Source organism: Pan troglodytes, chromosome 15 (assembly GCF_028858775.2).
Source record: "Pan troglodytes isolate AG18354 chromosome 15, NHGRI_mPanTro3-v2.0_pri, whole genome shotgun sequence".
NCBI classification, from domain to species: Eukaryota; Metazoa; Chordata; class Mammalia; order Primates; family Hominidae; genus Pan; species Pan troglodytes.
Window position 1 is genome coordinate 36523959 of NC_072413.2, and position 24608 is coordinate 36548566.

A 24608-nucleotide genomic window follows, 5' to 3' on the forward strand; every position below is an offset into this window, starting at 1 on the left:
TGACTTCTACATCTTTAAGTAACATGTTTACATTTTAATCTCTTGATTTTCCAATTTTAGACTTAGAAAAATGAAGACTTAACTCCTCTTCAGTTACCACCTACTACATACATGCACCACCTCCCTGACTCTTGTGTCCCAGTAGAGTTCTACTTTTGATTTTAGAATCATTTCAGATTTTCAGAAAACTTGCAAGGATGGTACAGAGAAGTCATATGTACCTTGCACCCAGTTTTCCACATGTTAAACCTCCCCTTAGCTCATTAGGTATACTGGTGTTCTGTTCTTTCCTTCTCAGAAAGGCCTCTTAAAGCCTCATAATCTGCTCCAATATAGATGGATTAATCTCAGAGCCTACTAGAGCTCTGTAGTCTTGGAACCTTCATTCATATTTGTGTTCTCTTGCTTCCTGGACACACACACATACACACACTCTCTCTCTTTCCCTCTTTGTTTACTCCCTCATTTTCATGGAGCACATCCTCTAGAAAGACCTTGCATGTCTTAAAATGACTTCATTCTACTCTCATATTTAGTTGATATTTGTTTGGGTATGAAATTTCAGGAAAAAAAAAAAACACAAATGTCCTCAGTATTTTGAGGCATTATTCAGTTGATTCTAACCTTCATTTGTTGTCCTCCTGATATCCAAGCCATTCTTAATTCTTCTTACAACCTACTTTTTCTTCCTTGATACTTTTAGAATCTTCTTTGTGTCCAACTTTATCTTCCAACTATTTATTGAGTCTTTTAAAAATTCTTATCTTATTTTTCATTTCTAATGCCTCTATTCTTTGAATGCTATAGGAAGTTTGTCAGCAAACTTTAGAAAATTAAAAGCAATGAACTAAACAGTTTATTGAAAGCTCTGTGTGTGCAAGCATGTGGCTTATTGTCTAAGGGCTTTTCTGTAGAGTGGCCTGTATGATAGAAACTCCACTGTCAGTCAGTAATTTTTGCTCTTTTCTCTTGACTAGTGAGACTAGTTAGAGTCCTCAGTGAATGTGCTTCTAATCTCCTACCTGGGGGACAAAAGCCTGGCTGCTCACCCACTATGTTACTGTATAGTCTTTCAGTATAGAGACAGTGTATTTTATATTCTGGAGATGTTAAAACTCCCAGGGCAAGGAAGGAACTGTTGTCTAGCTGCACAAGAAAGTAGAGAGAATCTGAAAACCAAACTCTTTTTTAAAAAGACTTTCGGCTGTAATTTAATTTTTAGCCTGTATCTCTCCTGCTCCCATCTGCAGGGGTTACTGGTATCATTAATGCGGATCCTTTTTGAGTTCTTTGGTATAAAATTAAGTTGCTTTTCAGATGCTCACTGCTAATTTAGTATTCAGCTTTCTAGTCCATCTGCTTTCCAGTTTCCAAAAATTTATCATGATTGTGTTCTCTCCTATTATCTTTGTCCTTGCTATGCTATCTAAAAAAATCCTTTTATTGTTGTGTTACTGGGGTTTAAATGAGGAATGGAAGCTAATGCATATGTTCAACCTACCATTTTAACAAATGTAACCCTGTTATTATTAATCCAATTATAGCCGATATGTTAGATAGGGAAAAAATTCATATCTTCATAGCCATTTCCTCTCATTTGAAGGGAGATCAGGGCAAAAATTAGAATATATGCATAATATTTAATAATTTTAGGTTTGTCTAAGACCCCAAACCGGATAATTCTAAGTCCATAAATCTTTCCTAACTGTTTAAATTCCAGTTTATTTCAGCATCATGAGTCATTAAAGCAGAGAGTTCGTGAGAGAGGAAAGCAGTTGGCTCATGTTCCAAAACAACTCTGAGTGTTTACTGGACTTCAGGAAGCTTATCTTGGTACACTCAGATCAAAGCTATTCACACAATGACTGAATAAACACACTGGCTAATGATGATGGCAAAGATTCTGATATGATACTAAGGAAAATACAAATACTAGGACAAGAAAACTTTGAAAAGCATTAAGAATTTAATTGAGAAGTAAACCTTTTCACTTCATGGGAACGAGTGTGCTAAGTCATCAGTCTAAGCATGTGCTGGTGTGAATTGCATAACTGCAACTCTTATTAGACAATTATTATTTGAATACTTATTCTGGTATATTCTCCTAGGCTATCATATCACTTTTAAATAATACATTCAAAATTATTGCAGTCAATATATATTTATGACACAAGATTGTAATTGACATTGGCATTAAGTTAGGCAGTGTCTAGATTGTTTCTTTAGATTCTTTATATCAAAACAATGTGTTAACAATGGGATGAAAGAAAGTAGCTTCCAGTTTCTGAATTGGAGATTTTTCTTTGCAGGATTTTTAATGCTATTGTTCTTTTTTAAAAAGTGGAAGTATGTCTCATCTTAGAATAATTATGCTGTGCTCTAGATGCTTGTCCCTGGGAAAACTGAACTTACAGGTAGGGATTAAAATAGAAGCAACTTCCTAGAAGGGCAATTTTTAAAGTGCTTCCAAAGAGTTAATATCCTCCAATTTTTTATTTCAAGACCTTTTTTCTTGCCTCAGATGAGAACCTTTCTAAATGCATCCTACAAAAGATATTATACTTTTTGGTATAGGAATCTAACATCAGAAAACTCCCAAATGAAGCTGTACTTCCCTTCACAATTTTTGAAGTGCAGATCTGCACTTTGATATTTTTCTGCCGATGAGAAACAAAAAAGTGGGGGTGGGCACATTGAAGATAGCTTTTATGTCAAATGTTAGGTGGAAGGTCTCTTGGAAATCATGAGTCAGATAACTGATTCAGGGGGAGAAATCAGGACTCTCTGTGCCCTTGCAGATCACACTGATGTTAGTAACTTTGAGTCCATTATCTTGGAATCTGCTCTGATACCTTCTGCAAATGGCCACTGAAGTATTTTGATAAATGGGATTTTTCTTGTCTATTTTTAAGTGGTGGTGAAGAGAAATGTTAAATTGCCATAGAGACTGGCTATGGGGTGGAGCCCCAGATATAATGCATGTAGCTGCCAAATTTGGAGGTATCTTTTATTAAAGGAAATTATTTGAAGAAACATTCAGATGATTCTAGCCATACTGAGTCACCCTAATCACTGAATCTTCCTAGCTGAGGCCTCAGACATTGTAGAAGGGAGACAAGGATTTCTGGAAAAAAAAAATCATCACTGTTTAAGCCACTAAAATTGAAGTAATTTGTTGCACAGCAGTAGCAACTGGAGTAACTGCTTATATTATTTTTCCTTCTAGTAGCTCTGTCACTGTCTTCCCCAAACAAGGCTGAAGCTGTGCTGCATACTCTTACCTAGCCTAGGATGTCATGAAACATCACTCTGCTGCATTCTGTTGGATACTGATGAGTCAAAACTTGCCATTTTCAAAGGAAAAGAATGCAGACACCTCTTAAAAGAGCAGGTGAGATGGGAAATGCATTGTGGCTATCTTTGGAAAATACAATCTGTCACCTGAATCATTAACTAGATCATGGCACATCCAAATGTTGGAATATAAGAAACTGAGGAAACCTGCTTAAAAAGTACTTAATGATAAGGGTTGTTTCTGTTGCAATTTTAAGTAACATGGGATATAAATATAACAGTGTTTTAAAGGTGGAATTAAATGGAATAAGAGAAGATAAAGATCCAGTACTATTCCTCAGTAAATATGAATATTCACAAAAATCATAAGTGAATAAATGTCTGCAATAGTATAATATGCCAAATGAGCATGAGAATAAAATATGAAAGCTGAATAGATTAGTACTAATTAAAAACATTTAAATAATATTTAAAGATTTTGCCAAAACCTAAAATATAATAAATGAAAAGATATGCTTAACCAAGCCAGTTAAAAAAATTATTTCTATTTCAATAGTTTTTGGAGTACAGGTGGTTTTTGGTTACATGGGTAAGTTCTTCAGTGGTGATATCTGAGATTTTGGTGCACCTGTCACCTGAACAGTGTATACTGTACCCAATATGTAATCTATTATCCCTCACCTCTATCCCCATCTCCATCAATGAGTCCCAAAAGTCCATTATATCATTCTTATGCCTTTGCATCTACATAGCTTAGCTCTTGCTTATAAGTGAGAACATATGATATTTGGTTTTTCATTCTGAGTTACTTCATTTAGAATAATGGCCTCCACCTCCATCCAAGTTGCTGCAAAAGACATTATATCATTCCTTTTTGTGGCTGAGTAGTATTCCATGGTGTATACATATCACATATTCTTTATCCACTCATTGATTGATGGGCACATAGGTTGCTTCCATATCTTTGCAATTGTGAATTGTGCTGCTACAAATGTATGTGCATGTATCTTTTTCATGTAATAACTTATTTTCCTTTGGGAAGATACTTAGTAATGGGATTGCTGGATTGAATGGTAGTTCTACCGTTAGTTCTCTAAGGAATCTCCATACTATTTTCCATAGTGGTTGTTCTAATTTACATTCCCACCAGCAGTGTAAAAGTGTTCCTTTTTCACCACATCCATGCTGACATCTATTGTTTTTTGACTTTTTAATTATGGCCACTCTTGGAAGAATGAGGTGGTATCTCATTGTGGTTTTAATTTGCATTTTCTTGATGATTAGTGATGTTGAGCATTTTTTCATAGGTTTGTTGGCTGTTTGTATATCTTCTTTTGAGAAATGTCTATTCATGTCCTTTGCCTACTTTTTGATGGGATTATTTGTTTTTTTCTTGATATTTGTTTGAGTTCCCTGTAGATTCTGGACACTAGTCCTTTGTTGGATGTATAGTTTGTGAATGTTTTCTTCAACTCTGTGGCTTGTCTGTTTACTTTGCTGATTATTTCTTTTGTTGTGTAGAAGCTTTTTAGTTTAATTAGGTCCCATCTATTTATTTTTGTTTTTGTTGTGTTTGTTTTGGTGTCTTAGTCATAAATTATTTGCCTAAGCCAATGTCCAGGAGAGTTTTTCTGATGTTATCTTCTCCAATTTTTATGGTTTCATGTCTTAGATTTAAGTCTTTGATCCATCTTGAGTTGATTTTTGTATAAAGGGAGAGATGGGGATACAATTTTATTCTTCTACATGTGGTCTGCCAGTTTTCCCAGCACAATTTATTGAATTTTCTCCAATTTATGTTTTTGTATGCTTTGTTGAAGATCAGTTGGCTGTAAGTATTTGGCTTTATTTCTGGGTTCTCTTTTCTGTTCCATTGGTCTACATGCCTTTTTCTTTTTATACCAGTACCATGCTCTTTTGGTAACTATAGCCTTGTAGTACAATTTGAAGTCAGGTAATGTGATGCCTCCAGCTTTGCTCTTTTTGCTTAGTATTGCTCTGGTTATGTGGGCTGTGTTTTGGTTTCATATGAATTTTAGGATTTTTTTTCTAGTTCTGTGAAGGATGATGATGGTATTTTGATGGGAATTTCATTGAATCTGTAAATTGCTTTGGGCAGTATGGTCATTTTTACAATACTGATTCTTCCTACTCAAGAGCATAGAATGTGTTTCCATTTGTTTGTGTCATCTATGATTTCTTTCAAAAGTGTTTTGCAGTTTTCCTTGCAGAGATCTTTCACCTCTTTTATAACCAAGAAACTTTTACAGGCGATTTCCATCAAACACTCCAGGAACAGATAATCCCTGTATTTTACAGTTGCTTCAAATTTTTTAAAAAAAGCTATTCAAGCATTTTATGAGGCCAGTATAACTTTGACTTTCAAACTAGATGAGGATAGTACAAAAAGAAAAATAAATCCAGATGCCTAATTCATTAACACACTGAAAAATTCTAAATAATTAGTTAACTGAATGTAACAGAATTTTTAAAATACACAATATAATTATTAGGGATTATTTCAGGAATGCAAGGGTGATTCAAAATTAAGAAAATTTATCAGTGTCACTTATCAAATATATATCAATCAATGCAGAAAAGGCCTTTGATGTAGTTTAATATTTCACTGACACAAAAATTCAAAATCAAGGAATTGAGTTAAACTTCCTTAACTCAATAAAACCTCTACACCAAGCCTACAACAAATTTTACAACTAACAATAAAAAATAGACACATTTCTTCTAAGTTAGAGAACAAGACAAGGGTGTCTGCCGTCTTCACAAAGCTTCAACATGGTATAGTCAGGACATCCAGGTTAATTCAGCAGGAGAACAAAGAAGGAAGACATAAAAATTTGAAAGAAAATGACAAAACCATCATCATTTGCAAATATTTAATTATCCACATAGAAAACCAACAAAATCAATATATAGAGTTAATAAGAGTTTAGCAAGTTTACTAACAAAATATTTTCTTATTAAAATCTACCATATTTCTATCAATAATAACCAACTGCAAATTAAAATAGAAAATAAAAATAATATTCACAGCAGCAACAAACACTATAAAGATTTTAGAGAGTAACATGAAGAATACATAAGACCTTTATGGAGAACATTTTAAAACTTTATTAAAGAATACACAAAACAAAATGTGAATAAGTGGAGAGGTAAATTATGCTTATGAATAAGATAACTTATTTTAAAGATAAGCCTGTAATTTCAATGCAATTTTAATTAACATTTCATAAGGATTGTTGGAGAATCCTGAAAAGTTATAAAATATATTTATAAGAATAAACATTGGGCCGGGCGTGGTGACTCACGCCTGTAATCCCAGCACTTTGGGAGGCCTAAGCGGGTGGATCACGAGGTCAGGAGTTAAAGACCAGCCTGGCCAAGATGGTTTAACCTCGTCTCTACTGAAAAACTACAAAAATTAGCTGGGCGTGGTGGCAGGTGCCTGTAATCCCAGCTATTCTGGAGGCTGAGGCAGGAGAATTGCTTGAATCCAGGCAGCAGAGGTTGCAGTGAGCCGAGATCGCCCACTGCACTCCAGCCTGGGCAACAGAGTGAGACTCCATCTCAAATAAATAAATAAATAACGAATAACTAACAAAACATTTTTAATTAAAAAGCAAAGAGGAAGGTAAAATTGCTACATAATTAGAGAAATAAAATAATGTGCTACTGGCTAAAAAATAAGCAAATAAAATAGCAGAAATAAATAAAAGAAGGGACCTGCACAGGTATGTCACTCTACTCTGCTATAGTTTGGAGAGTACAATTAACTCTGTGTATCTGAAATACAGGAAAATAAAAAGAAAAAGAAATTACACAATGTACAAAACATCTTACACATATGAATACCAAAAGAAAAATGTGGATAAAAGATAAAAGAAAAAATATTTGCTGTTTTTCATTGAAAAGAAAACATGAGGCAGGGTGAACAGGTACAAAGGCATGGCTGGGTGAAAGAGTGTGGTATGTTTGGGGAAGTGCTAGTGATTTAGACTGGCTGGAGCTTGGGATGCATACCTGGGTAGGTGGTGGAGATGAGGCAGATGAAGTCTAGAGAGCTCAGATCGAGAATACCTTGTGTTTTAAAGTAAGGAGTTAAAAAATGTAGGGAGGCCATTGAAATCTATGAATAGGAAGAATGACAGACTGCATTTGACATACTCAGTACCATAGAGATTGGATTGGAAAGGCTGAAGCAAGGAAGACAGGAGACTACTGCAAGGTGTTTAATTTGATGTGGTAGCCAAGGGAGCAAAAGAAGTCAAAAATGTGACTTTGAGATTCTGAGTGAAGTACACAGTGATTTCATTAAACAAGATAGAGAAGATGGTGGTGCAGACAAGATTCCCCAGATCCCAAGAGTCAGTGTGTAAAATCATGCTTTATGGATAAGACCAGTTAGATATACGCTAAATGTAATATACAATCATCTTTGCTTAACCATGAGAATATGGTCTGAGGAATGTGTCAGGTGATTTCATGGCTGTACAAACATTGTGACTGTGCAAACTTACACAAACCTAGATGGTACAGCTTGTTTCACACCTAGGCTATGTGCTATAGCCTATTGTTCCTAGGCTACCAACCTGTACAGCATGTTACTGTAATGAACACTGTAGGCAACTGTAACACAATGAGAAGTATTTGTATATGTCAACATTTCTAAACCTAGAAAAGGTACAGTAAAAATACCGTATTATAATCTTATGGGACTACTGCCATATATGTGGTCCGTCATTGACTGAAACATCCTTAAGGGGTGCATGACTATATTCTGAAACAAAGGTGAGAAGTATAAAATCAGGCTATATTAGCATATATATAACTGCTATGGCTATATATATAGCATATATATATGCTATATATATGTATGTATGTATATATGTATATATACATATATGCTATATATATGCTATACATAGCTATATATATATAGCTATGTATAGCTATATATATGCTATACATAGCTATATATATATAGCTATACATAGCTATATATATATAGCTATGTATAGCTATATATATAGCTATACATAGCTATATATATAGCTATACATAGCTATATATATATGCTATACATAGCTATACATAAATATATATATGCTATATATAAATATATATGCTATACATAGCTATATATAAATATATATGCTATACATAGCTATATATAAATATATATATGCTATACATAGCTATATATAAATATATATATGCTATACATAGCTATATATATATATATGCTATACATAGCTATATATAAATATATATATGCTATACATAGCTATATATAAATATATATATGCTATACATAGCTATATATAAATATATATGCTATACATAGCTATATATAAATATATATATGCTATACATAGCTATATATAAATATATATAGCTATACATAGCTATATATAAATATATATATGCTATACATAGCTATATATAAATATATATATGCTATACATAGCTATATATAAATATATATATGCTATACATAGCTATATATAAATATATATATGCTATACATAGCTATATATAAATATATATATGCTATACATAGCTATATATAAATATATATATGCTATACATAGCTATATATAAATATATATATGCTATACATAGCTATATATAAATATATATATGCTATACATAGCTATATATAAATATATATATGCTATACATAGCTATATATAAATATATATATGCTATACATAGCTATATATAAATATATATATGCTATACATAGCTATATATAAATATATATATGCTATACATAGCTATATATAAATATATATGCTATACATAGCTATATATAAATATATATATGCTATACATAGCTATATATAAATATATATATGCTATACATAGCTATATATAAATATATATATGCTATACATAGCTATATATAAATATATATATGCTATACATAGCTATATATAAATATATATATGCTATACATAGCTATATATAAATATATATATGCTATACATAGCTATATATAAATATATATATGCTATACATAGCTATATATAAATATATATATGCTATACATAGCTATATATAAATATATATATGCTATACATAGCTATATATAAATATATATATGCTATACATAGCTATATATAAATATATATATGCTATACATAGCTATATATAAATATATATATGCTATACATAGCTATATATAAATATATATAGCTATACATAGCTATATATAAATATATATATGCTATACATAGCTATATATAAATATATATGCTATACATAGCTATATATAAATATATATATGCTATACATAGCTATATATAAATATATATATATATGCTATACATAGCTATATATAAATATATATATATATATATAGCCATAGCAGTTATAGCATATATAGCATAGCATATATAGCATGGTTATATATAGCATATATATATAACAAATAACTCCTTGTTTCTATCTGAAACATGATAAACTCAGATAACTTGTCAGAAAGTAGAGGTTGTAGCATGTATTCAGTACTTTTCATTGATAAAAGAGATAAAATAGGTCAACAGCAATTAGTATGTTAATAAGGAAGAAGCCCCTCGAGTGGGGGAAGATGTTTATGATTTCTCCTTGGTCTGGGTATAATATTTCTGTGAGGTCAGAGCCCTGCTTGAATAGCTACCACTTTGTTCTACTTCTGCTTATCATATAGCTTCTCTTATCGATTGCTTCGGGGTGAGTGCAGAGACACAGAGATAATTGGCTTTGCAGATATATTGATGTGTGTAAAAAATTTTGTATATTTTCTGTAAAATAGAAAACTGGCAATTTAATTAATGTCTCTTGTAAACATATTAGGGTCATTAGGTTTCCCTGTATATAGTTGACTTTGGAGCACTGGACAAGATCAGGTTCATGGATGTAAAAAGCTAAGGCCTGGTCCCACATCATGATACATTCACCAAATCTCCCAGGGAGATTTCTAGGCAGCCAGCCATTTGGCTTTTCTCCAGCCAGTTGAGATGTATGTGAGACAGTTAAATGGAAATGTTTAAAAATGTTGGAATTGGAGTGAATCTGGGCTGACGAAAGAGAACTTGAAGAACTGATGTTAGATGCTGTTTTAGGAGGGAGTGAGATTTCCCCAGAAGGAGCATGCAAATTAAAAAGAAAAGCAGGTTATTACTTGAACTAGCACAACCCTTACATAAAAGGATAAGGGGAGTCAAAGCAATCAGACAATTTTCCTTTTCCAAAATACTTATCAGGAAGTCAACAACTGAGGCAAAGATTTTAAGTGTTTAGGATTTAAGTGAGGCTGTTGTTAGCAACAAGAAAGGAAAAGACAAGATGACAGTGAGACAGATTGGAAAAAAGAAACAAAAATATTATCTGATGCAACGTGGAATAACCAGGAAGAGGACGGCAACAGAGTTATAGCTGAGATTTCTGAACTGAGACACTGGCAATTCAAATGAGACAGTAAAAGAACATTACAGAATATTTAGTTTTGATAGAAGAGCAAGAATTTGTTTGGAGGAATATCAAATATAACCCTAATAAGACATCAAGGTGAGGTTTTGGGCAGCCATATTATTTTAGTACCTTTGTATTTATTCGTTGTTTATTCCCTTACAGGTAGTTAGAATGCAACACTGGAAGAATGTGAGTTTGAGACTAGAAAGAAAAATTGAGGTAGCATTCATATGGCAACTTCATATGACTTGATGTGAGTAAAAGAGATTTCTGCTGGGGGATGGGGAAGTGGTCTGCATGAGACAAAAGCTAAAATTATAACTTTGGGGAACTTTTGGAGGCTGAGGTCAGAGAAATCTAAGGAGTTTCTACTGCAGAGTCCTAGAAATAAAAGGTGAAGAGATTTTTGGTGCCTGATCCCTCGTGTAAGAAACATAAAAGTCTTCACTACATCCTAACAGTAAGTAAAAAGCTGAACAAACTGAAACATCAGCAACTCTTCTTAGATTCATCAGAGAAGTGAGGTCACAGGGCAAACCACTGCACCCCAAAATTGGAGAGACAGACAGGTGAATACTGAGACTCACAACTTAAGGGAGCAGAAATCCATGAGCAAAATCCTCTGTGGGAACTAGTGCCAGGGAAGGCAAACCCAAATTGTAATTGATGACTTGCCGATTGCTGTACGCTCAGTGTGGACAAGCCTAAGAGATGAAAACTCCAGGGGGACCCAGCTTGGGGTAGAGAGGACTCATACTTTTGTGAACTTTATCTCCAGGGGCTATACCAGGTTCTAAAAATGCATATCAGAGAAAACTACCCTCCAGGAGAGGATAGATAGGGAATTGGGGGAAAGTGATCATTTTCTTTTTCTTTTTTCTTTCTTTTTTTTTGAGACGGAGTCTCGCTCTGTCGCCCAGGCTGGAGGGCAGTGGTGCCATCTCGGCTCACTGCAAGCTCCGCCTCCTGGGTTCGCGCCATTCTCCTGCTTCAGCCTCCCGAGTAGCTGGAACTACAGGCGCCCGCGCCTACACCCAGCTAATTTTTTGTATTTTTAGTAGAGACGGGGTTTCACCGTATTAGCCAGGATGGTCTCGATCTCCTGACCTCGTGATCGCCCGCCTCGGCCTCCCAAAGTGCTGGGATTGCAGGCGTGAGCCACCGCGCCCAGCCCAAAAGTGACCATTTTCAAATATACCAGAGCATTCTGTTCTTAACAAGACCTGACCTCAAGATGATTTTTTTTTTTTATCCTAACTGACTTGGGGGGAAGAAAAATAGCCAACTCCCATCCCTTCTATCCTGAACTACCTACGGTGCTGAAAAAAAAAACACCAATCTGAGAAGCACTTGTGAAGCTCACAATTCAGTAGCACAAGCTCTGTAAATAACTGAAACCTAATCATGTAACCATACAACACTTCTCTTCCTTCTACATCTCGCCACCACGTTACTAAAAGTCTATTTACCAGAGTTCCTTCTACACAGTACATCTTGTCCACCTTTCAACAGCACCAAAAAAATGCAAGGCACACTAAAAGGCAAAAAGCACAGTTTGAGCGTCATTGCGAGCATCAGAACGAGACCCAGATACAGCAGGGATGTTGGAATCATCAGAGCATAAATTTTAAAAATAATTATGATTAATAAGCTAAGGGCTGTAATGAGAAAAGTAGACAACGTGCAAGAACAGATGAATAATATAAATAGAAAAATAGAACTTCTTAGATGGAAGCAAAAATAAATGCTAGAGATAAAAAACACTGTAATTGAAGAGAACTTTGATGGGCTTATTAGTAGATTGGACATGGCTGAGAAAAGAATCTCTGAGCTCGAGGATATGACGATAGAAACTTCTAAAACTGAAAATTAAAAAAAAAATTGAAAAAAGTAGAACACGTATCCAAGAACTGTAAAACAACTACAAAAGATGTAATATCCATGTAATGGGAAAACCAGAAGGAAAAGAAATAAAAGGAAACAGAAGAAATATTTGAAGCAATAATGACTGAGAATTTCCTCCTGAAATGACACCAAACTACAGATCTAGGAAACTCAGAGAACATCAGGCAGAATAAATGCCCAAAACACTACACATAGGAATATTATATTCAAACTACAAAAAAATCAAAGATAGTGAAAAAATCCTAAGAGAAGTTAGAAGAATACGAAACCTTAGTTATAGAAGAGCAAAGATAAGAATTACATCTGATTGCTCCTTAAAAACCATGCAAATAGGAAGAAAGTGGAGTAAAATATTTAAGATTTTGGGAGAAAATAAGCACCAACCTAGAATTCTAAGGTTTGCAAAATTATTCTTCAAAAGTAAAGGGAAAAGTCCACCTCAGACAGAAGGAATATGTTGCCAGTAAAGCTGTCTTGCAAGAAATCTTAAAATAAGTTTTCTAAAAGAAGGAAACTGATATTGTTCAAAAACTAGAACTGTGTAAGGAAAGGAAAAACATCAGACAATGAATAAGTAGAGGCAAAACTAAAACTTATACTTTTCTCATTCTTAATTGATGTAATGGATAACAGTTTGTTCTAAATAATAGCAATAATGCATTTGATAATTACATTGTATATATAAGTGAAATGAATGACATCAATGATGTAAAAGACATGAGGAGGAATTAGGGATATTTTGTTTTAATAAAGTACTTGCACTGCCTGTGAAGTGGTATAGTGTTATTTGACAGCAGACTTTTGTTAGCTGTAAAGGTGTGTTGCAAACTCTAGGACAACCGCTAAAAAAATGTAACAAAAGAAATATTATTGATGTGCTAAGAAAGAAGAGAAAATGGAATCATATAAAATGTTCAGTTTAAATCACAAAAGGCAGAAGAAGAGTAGAACATAAAAAAAGGGGGAAAAGGACAAAGACAATAACTAGAAAATGATAGCAAATATGGTAGATATTAATCCAGCTATAACAATTATAGTAGTCTAAATACACTAATCAAGACAGGAGAGAGAGCCAAGATGGCTGACTAGACACAGCCAGAAGGAACAACTCTTACCAAAAGACCAGGACATCAGGACGACTGGCACACTTTGAGCAGATCTTCAGAGGGAAAACACTGAGAGTGGACCAAGGGAGGACACAGACATTGGACTGATGGGAGAGGAAGCTGGGAACCCTGGGGCTGCAAAGCACTGGGACCTACTGCAGGCCTCCAGTGACTCCTGGGGAAGGAGTGAGTTGAACAGGTGAGGAGTGGCTCACTCTCACCACAGACCTCTGGAATCCTAGCTGCAGAAAGCCCACCATCCACATGGACACTGGAGCTGGCAGGGAGAGCTGTTTAGAGAGATGGCAGGGGCAGGACTCCAGCCTGTGTGGAACCTATAGGGTTTGGTGCAGGAAGGTCTGCAATGGAGCATGGCCAAGAATGCTCAACCCCCAACGCTCTCCAAGCTCCTCTAGGTGTCCCTAGCCTTTGAGTGACTGTTGAACCTGGACAGAGCAAGAACATCTTGTCTATGAAATGGGGTTCCCTGTTTCCTAGCCTCTCCTGGAGAACCAGCCTACCCACCCCCAATTGCAGCACTGCCTTGGATGCACAACCAGGGTGATTCTCAGGGGCCCTCATCATAGCTCCTTTGCTGGTACCATTCCTGACCATTGGAGAGCTCCAGCTTCTCTGACTCATACACGTCCTGCCCCCACTACAGCCTCCCCTTGGGTCTTTGCCACATGCACTCACCCATGGTCTTCTCCCACTGCTTTGCAAGTGCATTCATGGAACCAAACCTCACTATCACACCCCCAATGGTATGCATGTGTGTGCACACCTCACCACTTCACCAACCGTCAGAGCAAGTTCATCCTGCCACCCCACCCACCCTTGCTGGCAGTCCACCCCTACTGAGGTGTGGGCAGCCCACTGCACTGCTGCCACTGCTGCTGCTGGAGTAAGTGCTTGCACAGGTGCTGGAAACTCACCCCTGCTAGCACCCTGCCCAACTGACACCCTACCCCCTGCCAGTGCCCCAGAGTTAGAGCACACAGCTGAACAGCGCTGAGTTAAGCCTTGGTCTCCCGAAATCTTCCAGAATTGAAGACAGTCTACTAAACCCACCTGATATCACAGTCAAACTCTCAAGGGCACTAAAAATAAAGGTTAAAAAAAAAATCCAAAGGACAGCAACTTCAAAGATAAAAGGACCATCAGCCCACACAGATCAGAAAGGTCAGCACAAGAACTCTGGCAACTCAAAAAGCTAGGGTGTTTTCTTGAGTCCAAATGATTTCACTAGCTCCCCAGCAATAGTTCTTAACCAGGCTAAGATGATAGACATAGAATTTAGAATATGGATAGAAACAAAGATCATCAAGATTCAGGAGAAAGTTGAAACTGAATCCAAGAAATCTAAGGAATAAATAAAACAATATTTGAAGATATTGTCCACAAAAATTTCCCCAACCTCAAGAGAGCAGCCAATGTTCAAATTCAGGAAATGCAGAGAACCCCTGCAAGATGCTATACAAGGTGACCATCCCCAAGAAACAAAGCCCTCAGATTCTCCAATGTTCATATGAAAGAATAAATATTAAAGACAACTAGAGAGAAAGGGCAAGTCACCTACACAGGGAACTCCATCAGGCTAACAGCAGACCTTCCAGCAGAAAACTTACAAGTGAGAAGAGATTGGGGTCCATATTCAGCACTCTTAAAGAAAACAAACTCCAATGAAGAATTTCATATCTGGCCAAACTAAGCTTCATAAGCAAAGAAGAAATAAGATCCTTTTCAGGCAAGCAAATGCTAGGGTAATGTGTTACCACAAGATCTGCCTTACAAGAGGTCATTAAGGGAGTGCTAAATATGGAAACAAAAAACCATCACTAGCAACCACAAAAACACACTTAAATACATAGATCATTGACAATATAAAGCAACTACACAATTAAGTCTGCGTCGTAACCAGTAACACCACAATAACATGATCAAATCCACATGTATCAATATTAACCTTCAATGTAAATGGGCTAAGTGCCCTAATTAAAAGGCACAGAGTGACAAGTTCGATAAAGAAGCAAGACCCAACTGTATGCTGTCTTCAAGAGATTAATCTTACATTCAATGACACTCATAGGGTTAAAGTAAAGAAATGGAGAAAAATCTACCAAGCAAACAGACAACAACAAAAATCAGGGGTTGCTATTCTAATTTCAGACAAAACGAGACTTTAAACCAACAATGATCAAAAAGATAAGAGCATTACAGAATGGCAAAGGGTTCAACTCAACAGGAAGTCTTAACTATCCTAAATATATATACACCCAACACAGGAGCATCCAGATTTATAAAACAAGTTCTTAGAGATTTAAAAGAGCCTTAGATAACCACATGATAATAGTGGGAGACTTCAACAGCCCCATGGCAGTATTAGATAGATCACTGAGGCAGAGAAACAACAAAGACATTTGGGACCTAAACTTGACACTTGACCAAATGGACCTAAAAGACATCTACAGAACTCTCCAACCAAAACCAACAGAATATATATTATTCTCATCTGCACATGGCACATACTGTAAAATCAACCACACAATTGGCCATAAAACTATTTTCTGCAAATTAAAAAAAAATGAAATTATACCAACAACACTCTTAGATCACAGTGTAATAAAAATAGAAACCAATACTAAGAACACCACCCAAAGCCATACAATAACATGGAAATTAAACAACCTGTTCCTGAATGACTTCTGGGTAAATAATGAAATTAAGGCAGAAATCAAGAAATTCTCTGAAACTAATGAGAACAAAGATACAACATACCAGAATCTGTGGGACACAGCTAAAGTAGTGTTAAGAGGAAAGTTTATAGCATTAAATGCCCACATCAAAAAAGTAGAAAGATCTCAAATTAACAGCCTAACACCACACCTTGCCTTACAAGAGGTCTTTAAGGGAGTGCTAAATATGAAAAAAAAAACCATCACTAGCAACCACAAAAACACACTTAAGTACATAGATCATTGAAGAAATCAAGAAAAACAAGAGCAAACTAACCCCAAAGCTAGCAGAAGACAAAAAATAACAAAAATCAGAACTTAACTAAATGAAATTAAGATGTGAAAAGCCATACAAAAGATCAATGAAACCATAAGTTGGTTATTGAAAGAAAAAATTACATTTATAGACTGCTAGCTAGACTAAAAAGAAAAAAGAGAGAAGACCCAAATAAATGCAATCAGAAATGAAAAAGGCGACATTACTACTGACCCCACAAAAATACAAGAAACCTCAGAAGCTGTTACAAACACCTCTATACACAGAAACTAGAAAACCTACAAGAAATTGATAAATTCCTAGAAATATACAGCCTTCCAAGATTGAACCAAGAAGAAATTGAAACCTGAACACACCAATAAAGAGTTCCAAGATCGAATCAGTAATAAAAATCCTACCAACCAGAAAAAGCCCAGGATCTGACAGTTTCCAGCCAAATTCTACCAGACATATAAAGAAGAGCTGCCACAGTTCCTGCTGAAACTATTCCCAAAAATTGAGGTAGAGAGCCTCCTTCTCAACTCATCCTATGAGGCCAGCATTATTCTGACACCCAATAGTGGCAGAGACACAACAAAGAAAGAAATCTTCAAGCCAATATCCTTAATGAACATAGATGCAAAAATCCTCAATATGAAAATCAATAACTGTGATTCATCACATAAACAGAAAGAAAAGCAAAAACCATATGATCATCTCAATTGACGAACAAAAGTCTTTAATAAAATTCAACATCTCTTCATGTTAAAAAGCCTCAACATACTAGAACTGAAGGAATATAGCTCAAAATAAGAGCCATCTATAACGAACCTACAGCCAACATCATACTGAATGGGAAAAAGCTGAAAGCATTTCCCTTGATAACCAGAACAAGACAAGGATGCCCACTCTCACCACTCCTATTTAACATAACACTGGAAGTTCTAGCCAGAGCAATCAGCCAAGAGAAAGAAATAAAAGGCATCCAAATAGGAAGAGAGGGAGTCCAACTCTCTCTGTTTGCAGACTATATGATTTTTTTATCTAGAAAACCCCATACGCTCTGCCCAAAAGCTTCTAGAGCTGATACACAACTTCAGTAAAGTTTCAGCATACAAAATCAATGTACAAACATCAGTAGCATTTCTATAGGCCAACAACATCCAAGCTGAGTGCCAAATCAAGAAAGCAATTCCATTCACAATAGTCATAAAAGTAAATACCTCAGAATATAGCTAACCAGGGAGTTGAACAATCTCTGCAACGAGAATTACAAAACACTGCTGAATGAAATCAGGCATGATACAAACAAATGGAAAAACATTCCATGCTCATGGATAGGAAGCAAGATGTTGTTAAAATGGCCATACTGCCCAAAGCAATTTGTAGATTCAATGCTATTCCTATCAAACTTCCAATGACATTCTTCACGGAAATAGAAAAAAACTACTCTAAAATTCACGTGGAACCAAAAAAGATCCTGAATAGCCAAATCGATGCTAAGCAAAAATAACAATGCTTAAGGCACACCACCTTACCCAGCTTCAAACTATACTACAAGGCTACAGTAACCAAAACAGCATGGCACAGGTATAAAAACAGACACATACGCCAATAGAATAGAACAGAGAGCCCAGACATAAAGCCCCACACCTAGAACCATCTGATCTTCAACAAAGCTGACAGAGCAAGCAATGGGGAAACGAATCCCTACTTAGTAAATGGTGCTGGAATAACTGGCTAGTGACATATGGAAGATTAAAACTGGACTCCTTCCTTTTACGATACTAACAAATCAGCTAAAGATGGATTAAAGACTAAAATGTAACACCTAAAACTATAGAAACCCTTGAAGAAAACCTAAGGAACACTATTCTGGACATAGGCCCTGGCTAAGATTTCATGATGAAGATGCCAAAAGCAATGAAACAAAAACAAAAATTTACAAATGGGATCTAACTAAGCTAAAGAGCTTCTGCATAGCGAAAGAAAATATCAACAGAGTGAACAGACAACCCACAGAAAGGGAGAAAATATATGCAAACTATGCATCTGACAAAGGTTTAATATCCAGATTTATAAGAAACTTAAACAAATTAATAATAAAAAACCCCATTAAAAAGTAGGCAAAGGACATGAACAGACACTTCTCGAAAGAAGACATATACATGGTCCAGAAGCATATGAAAAAATGCTCAACATCACTAATCATTAGAGAAATGAAAATCAAAACCACAATGAGCATCTCACACCAGTCAGAATGGTTATTATTACAAGTCAAAAAATAACAGATGCTGGCAAGGTTGAAGAGAAAAGGGAACACTTACACACTCCTGGTGGGAATGTAAATTAGTTCATCCACTGTGGAAAGCAGTTTGGAGATTTCTCAAAGAACTTACAACTACCATTCAATCCAGCAATCCCATTACTGGGTGTATACCCAAAGGAATATAAATCATTCTACCACAGAGACACATGCACACATATGTTATTGCAGCACTATTCACAATAGCAAAGATATGGAATCAACCTAAATTCCCATCAATGGTAGACTGAATAAAGAAAACATGGTACATATACACCATGGAATGCTATTGCAGTCATTAAAAATATGAGATCATGTCCTTCACAGCAACATGAATGAAGCTGGAGGCTGTTATCCTAAGCAAACTAACACAGGAACAGAAAACGAAATAGTGCACGTTCTCACTTATAAGTGGGAGCTAAACATTGTGTACACGTGGACACAAAGAAGAGGGTAATCAACACTGGGGCCTACTTCAGGGTGAAGGGAGGGAGGAGGGTAAGGACTGAAAAACTATGAATTGCGTACTATGCTTATTACCTTGATGATGAAACAATCTATACATCAAACCGCTGCAAAATGCAATTTACCTGTATAACAAACCTGCACATGTACCCCTGAACCTAAAATAAAATTAATTAAAAAAAGACAAGATTGTCAGTGTGGATCAGAAAACAAGACCCAACTCTATGTTGTTTACGAGAAATCCACTTTAAATATAAAGACATATATGGATTAAAAGTAAATGAATAAAGATATGTCATACTAACACTAATCAAAAGAAGAAAACAGGAGTAGTTATATTAATTTCAGACAGAGAAGACTTATGAGCAAGGAAATTATCAGAGATAAAAGGCATTACATAATAATAAGCGGTCAGTTTTCCAAGAAGACAACACTCCTTAAAGTGTATATACCTAACAACAGACTGTCAAAATATGTGAGGCAAAAACTGATAGAATTGCAGGGAAAAATAGATGAATGCACTCTTATATCAGAAATGGACAGACCCAGGAGGCAGAAAAATCCCTAAGGACATAGTTGAAATCAACAGCATCATGAATCTGCTGGACATCTATAAACTCCTTAATATATCAACAGCAGAATACACATTCTTCTCAAGCTTACATGGAACATCCACCAAGATAGTCCATATTCTGGGTCATGAAACATACTTTAAGAAATTTAAAAGAATAGAAATTATATAATGTATTATCTCAGGCTACAGTAAAATATATACTAGAAATCAATAACAGAAAGATAAGGAAAATTGCAAAGTATTTGGAGGGTAAACAAAACACTCCTAAATAACACGTAGACCAAAGAAGAATCGAAATTTAAAAATACTTTTAACTAAATTGAAATGAAAATACAATTTATCAAAATTTGTGGGATGTAGCATTGAGTGCAGATATTACAAAAGGAGAAGAATCTAGAGATAATAATATAAGCCTCTGCCTTAGGAAGCGAGAAAGAACAAATGACACCAATGTAAACAGAAGAAAATATGTGATTAAAAAATAGAGCAGAAATCAATGAAATTGAAAACAGTAAATCAATCGACCAAATCAACAAAACTAAAAGCTGGCTTTGGGAAAGATACATAAAATGAATAAGCCCCTAACCAAGCTAAGAAAAAGAGAGGCTGTGTTATGTTACCTTTCATATCTAAGTGTATGATACATTTCAAAGCAATTTAGCATATATGCTAAGGTAGAGTTCAAGGTTAGTTTTCTCTATACAGATATTCCAATTTATTCAGTATACTTACTGAAAAGACTATCATTTCCTCCACTGAATTTCGCTGTTGTCTTTGTCATAAATCAAAAGGTTCTATATGTTTGGCTCTGTTTCTGGACTCTACTCTGTTCCATGGACCCATTTGTCTATTGTTGCACCTACATTCTGTCCTGGTTACTGTAGCGTTATGGCACCTGGCACAATATCTGGTACTATAAGTATCCAACTTTGTTATTCCTTAAGATTATTATAGTTATTCTACTTCATTTGTATTATATATTTTAGAATCAGCTAGCCAATTTTTACAAAAACACCTTCTTATAAATTTATTAATAAATTAAAATCTTAATAAACAAAAAAATCAAAAATTTATTAAGCAGATGATTTTCTATGAGACAAGGGGCAGAATGTTTCACGTGTGAAAGTAATCATTTACATATTTTGTCATTCACTCAGCAAGCATTATTGAACAGCAATGACTGGGGAAAGAGTAGTTGAAGGAATTATTTTTCCCAGCCCCTAGCAAGAGAGAAAAATAAAACAAAAATTCTATCGTTCAGGATCTGATATAGTAATTTGACTTGTGTCTTTTTAGTAAGTAGAGGAAATACAGCCCAGTCCTTTTTCAACTGTACAACAATTTTACACTTGCAAGATAAAATAGCACTGGACTTTTATTTTGCCTAATGGGAGCTCAATCTCTAGGTTAAACTTCAAAAGCACCAATTTCAAAATGTCTAAGACATATTGAAGTATAATTTCATGCTTTAGTAATGTTCAAAAATTTCTAACTTGCCTTAACCCAATATTTTTATAATAAAACAAAAATAAACCATTTGCTTAAAATTTTCAGTAATTTTAATATTTTGACCCTGAAATCATGTTGAAAATAGTTCCCAAGGCTAGAAAAGGAAATTTTATTTTAAAAAATTATCTTCGTTGACCCTCTTTTGACCAAGAGTTGTCGATTTGGGGGAAGGCTAGGAGACAAATATGTTTCTGAACCACGTAAGACCGATGAGCTCCCCAGCGTGTTTCTTTCTGCATTCTGCATCTCCTCCATCCTTCTATGCATTTAATTTTGTGTTTCATCTGTTGCCTCATAGCCCTTCCTGCTGCTTCTCTTACTAGAATACTTTCTGCCACACATGGAGGAAATATTTTTCCTTAAGAACTTACCCTTCCTGGGTGCGGTGGCTCATGCCTGTAATCACAGCACTTTGGGGGGCCAAGGCCAGCAGATTGCTTGAGCCCAGGAGTTAGAGACCGGCCTAGGCAACATAGTGAGAACCCATCTCTAACAAGAAAAAAAGTAAGCCAGGCATGGTGGGCTCTCTGCCTGTAGTCCCAGCTACTCAGAAGGCTGAGGTGGGAGGATGGCTTGAGCCCAGGAAGCCAAGGTTGCATTCCACTTCCCGCCAGCCTGGTGACAGAGAGAAACCCTGGATGACAGAGCAAAACCCTTCACACTAGCCTGGATGACAAAGCAAAACAAACAAACAAACAAACAAACAAACAAAAAACCTACACTCTCTCCCACCCCACAGAGCCAAGAACTTAGGAAGCCAGTGTCATTGTGTGGGCGGGCTAAGCAATGTGGTTTTGAACAGCAAGAAGTTATGATCTCTAACCAATATCACAGCAGTATCACAGTCCCATATATCTAATCTCTGCTTTGTGAGTATGTGGAGAAGGTTTCTGAGGAAATGAGAGGCAGAGTTGGGAATGAGGGAGAGCTGAGGATGGAGAGGAAGAAAGAAAATGAGCAGTGCTATCCTGGGCTTAGCTGCATGGCATCTTGAAGTGTGTCTAGCCTGGTTAAAATGCAAGAAATACACTTTTTGAAACCTAGCAGCAAAATAAATAGTGCTGTTTCTCTTAATGTGAAGTGTTAGTGATGCAGAAAAATTATAATTCTCAAAGCCTTCAGATGATAAAATGCAAAAGTCATTCAGTGATCCAAAGACCACAGAGCATTAGCAAGTAGCCAGATACCCAGTCTTGAAGAATAATAAAGCATTGTAAAATGGCTTGATAACTCAAGTTCTCAAGTTGCTGTGTTGTTCAAAATCCTTAATTGGGTATTAAAACTCAGTTTTACTTTCCTTGAATTGAAGCTGAATTTTATCTTCAGGAAATAACCTGGAAGACCATTCTTCTTCATTTCCTCCTTTGAATAGATCAAGTTTCAAATCAGGGAAATGAAAAGAGAAGAAAAAAATGATGTATGAAGTCAAATGGAAGACTGAACTAAAAATAACTCTTCTAAAATACAAAACAAAATATGCTAAAATCAGCTAGAATGGGCTGAAAAATTAGACAAGGAGCAAAATCAAAGCACGAGTTTCATTGTTATGTTCTTTAAGAATGCAAAGTGCTTCTCAAGCACTGGGTATGAAAATGGGCAGATCTTAGTGCTCTCTAGTTAGAACTCTAAGAATAATGCCTTTTAATAATAATGCCTTGTCATAATATTGCTATACCACAGTATGGTTTTCCCATTTCCATTAGACATTAAATATAAGGCTCATTTTGGTATACAGTTGGGAATATTATTAAGGCAAAAATGTTAGAAGCAAGTGTTAAACACTTGAACTCAGAAACTGCCTACTGCATGTCAAACATCACTTTGGGTTACCTCCTTTACAAACAAGGCTGTTTCATGAACACTGAATAAGACAGCAAAGCAAATAGGATAAGGAGAAGAAATGAGGATTTCTTACACAAAACAAAAGGGCACATTGTTGAATAAATTAAATGGAACTAAAAAAAGATAAAGATATCAGTGTTTTTAAAGCATAATGCTAAAAGGCATAAGTAAACAGAACAGAGTAATGCTGATTCGATGGGAATTTACATTCCTTACACTAGCTTGTCATTTATATTCAATTTAAAAATGGGTCATCATGTCAGAGCCTGCAATTTATGCCATTAAGGATATTTGAGTACTGACAAAAAAACACTCCTTTTCTCAGGAACTGAGGTCATCTTATACTTTAAAAGGTGTATCATAGTTGTTGTTTTTAAAATGATATATTACAAATGATTTGCCGTTTTAAATAAAAATTGAGGGAATAGAATTATTACCAAGTTCTCCCTAACAACTAGTGCTTTAGGACTGCTCAACTAATAGGAAAGAAAAACAAAAACATCACTAGTGGCACTTCACAGAAAGAAAATATAGACATTTTTGTTTTTTAATTCAAATTGCTCTCAAAACCATAACTGCTTCAATGCAAGAATACCTTCTTTTTTTTTTTTTTTTGCCTCAGTTGCTATCAGATAACCTTTCAGTATTTGGTGCAATGTCTACTTTAGGTAAATGCCTTTTTTTCCCTCCCACACAGGACGTGAGATTCAACTGTTCTCCTTAGTGTGTTCTCTCTGCAATTCCAGACCCCATGAAATAAATCTCTGAAGCTTGCTTGTCTCCCAAACACTGTGTAAACCCACTGAAAACTTAAGTAATGGAGTAAACAGCTTTCTGCGGCTTCCTGCTTTTACTGCTTCAGTATTCAAATTCTTTCCTTTGCCAAGATAAATAACACTAACACAATCATAAATGGAGAAAATTTCATGAACATATTAAAATAATCTCATGTATTATAAATGTTTTATTTCTAAATTCAGCTCAATTTCCCTGATGCTAATTATCCCCGGAATATTTCCGAATTTGTTTTTTAATTCACTTTTTGGAGCAATGGACTATAACTATATTCTAATTGCTTAGAATATTCTGCTTATATATCTCCGATTGTGTGTTTCTAGTTCTTTCAACCTTGATGGTTGTGGTC

General features: G+C 35.3%; 1 long non-coding RNA gene across 1 annotated transcript; it reads left to right on the top strand.

Annotated features, from left to right (window-relative positions):
• The first annotated feature begins 265 nt into the window (after positions 1–265).
• Positions 266–24317, top strand: LOC107968149 (uncharacterized). Its single transcript, XR_001709111.4, has 4 exons — positions 266–2414; positions 3227–3391; positions 10930–11020; positions 24162–24317. It is a non-coding gene; the product is annotated as an uncharacterized LOC107968149 (long non-coding RNA).
• The last annotated feature ends 291 nt before the right edge of the window (positions 24318–24608 follow it).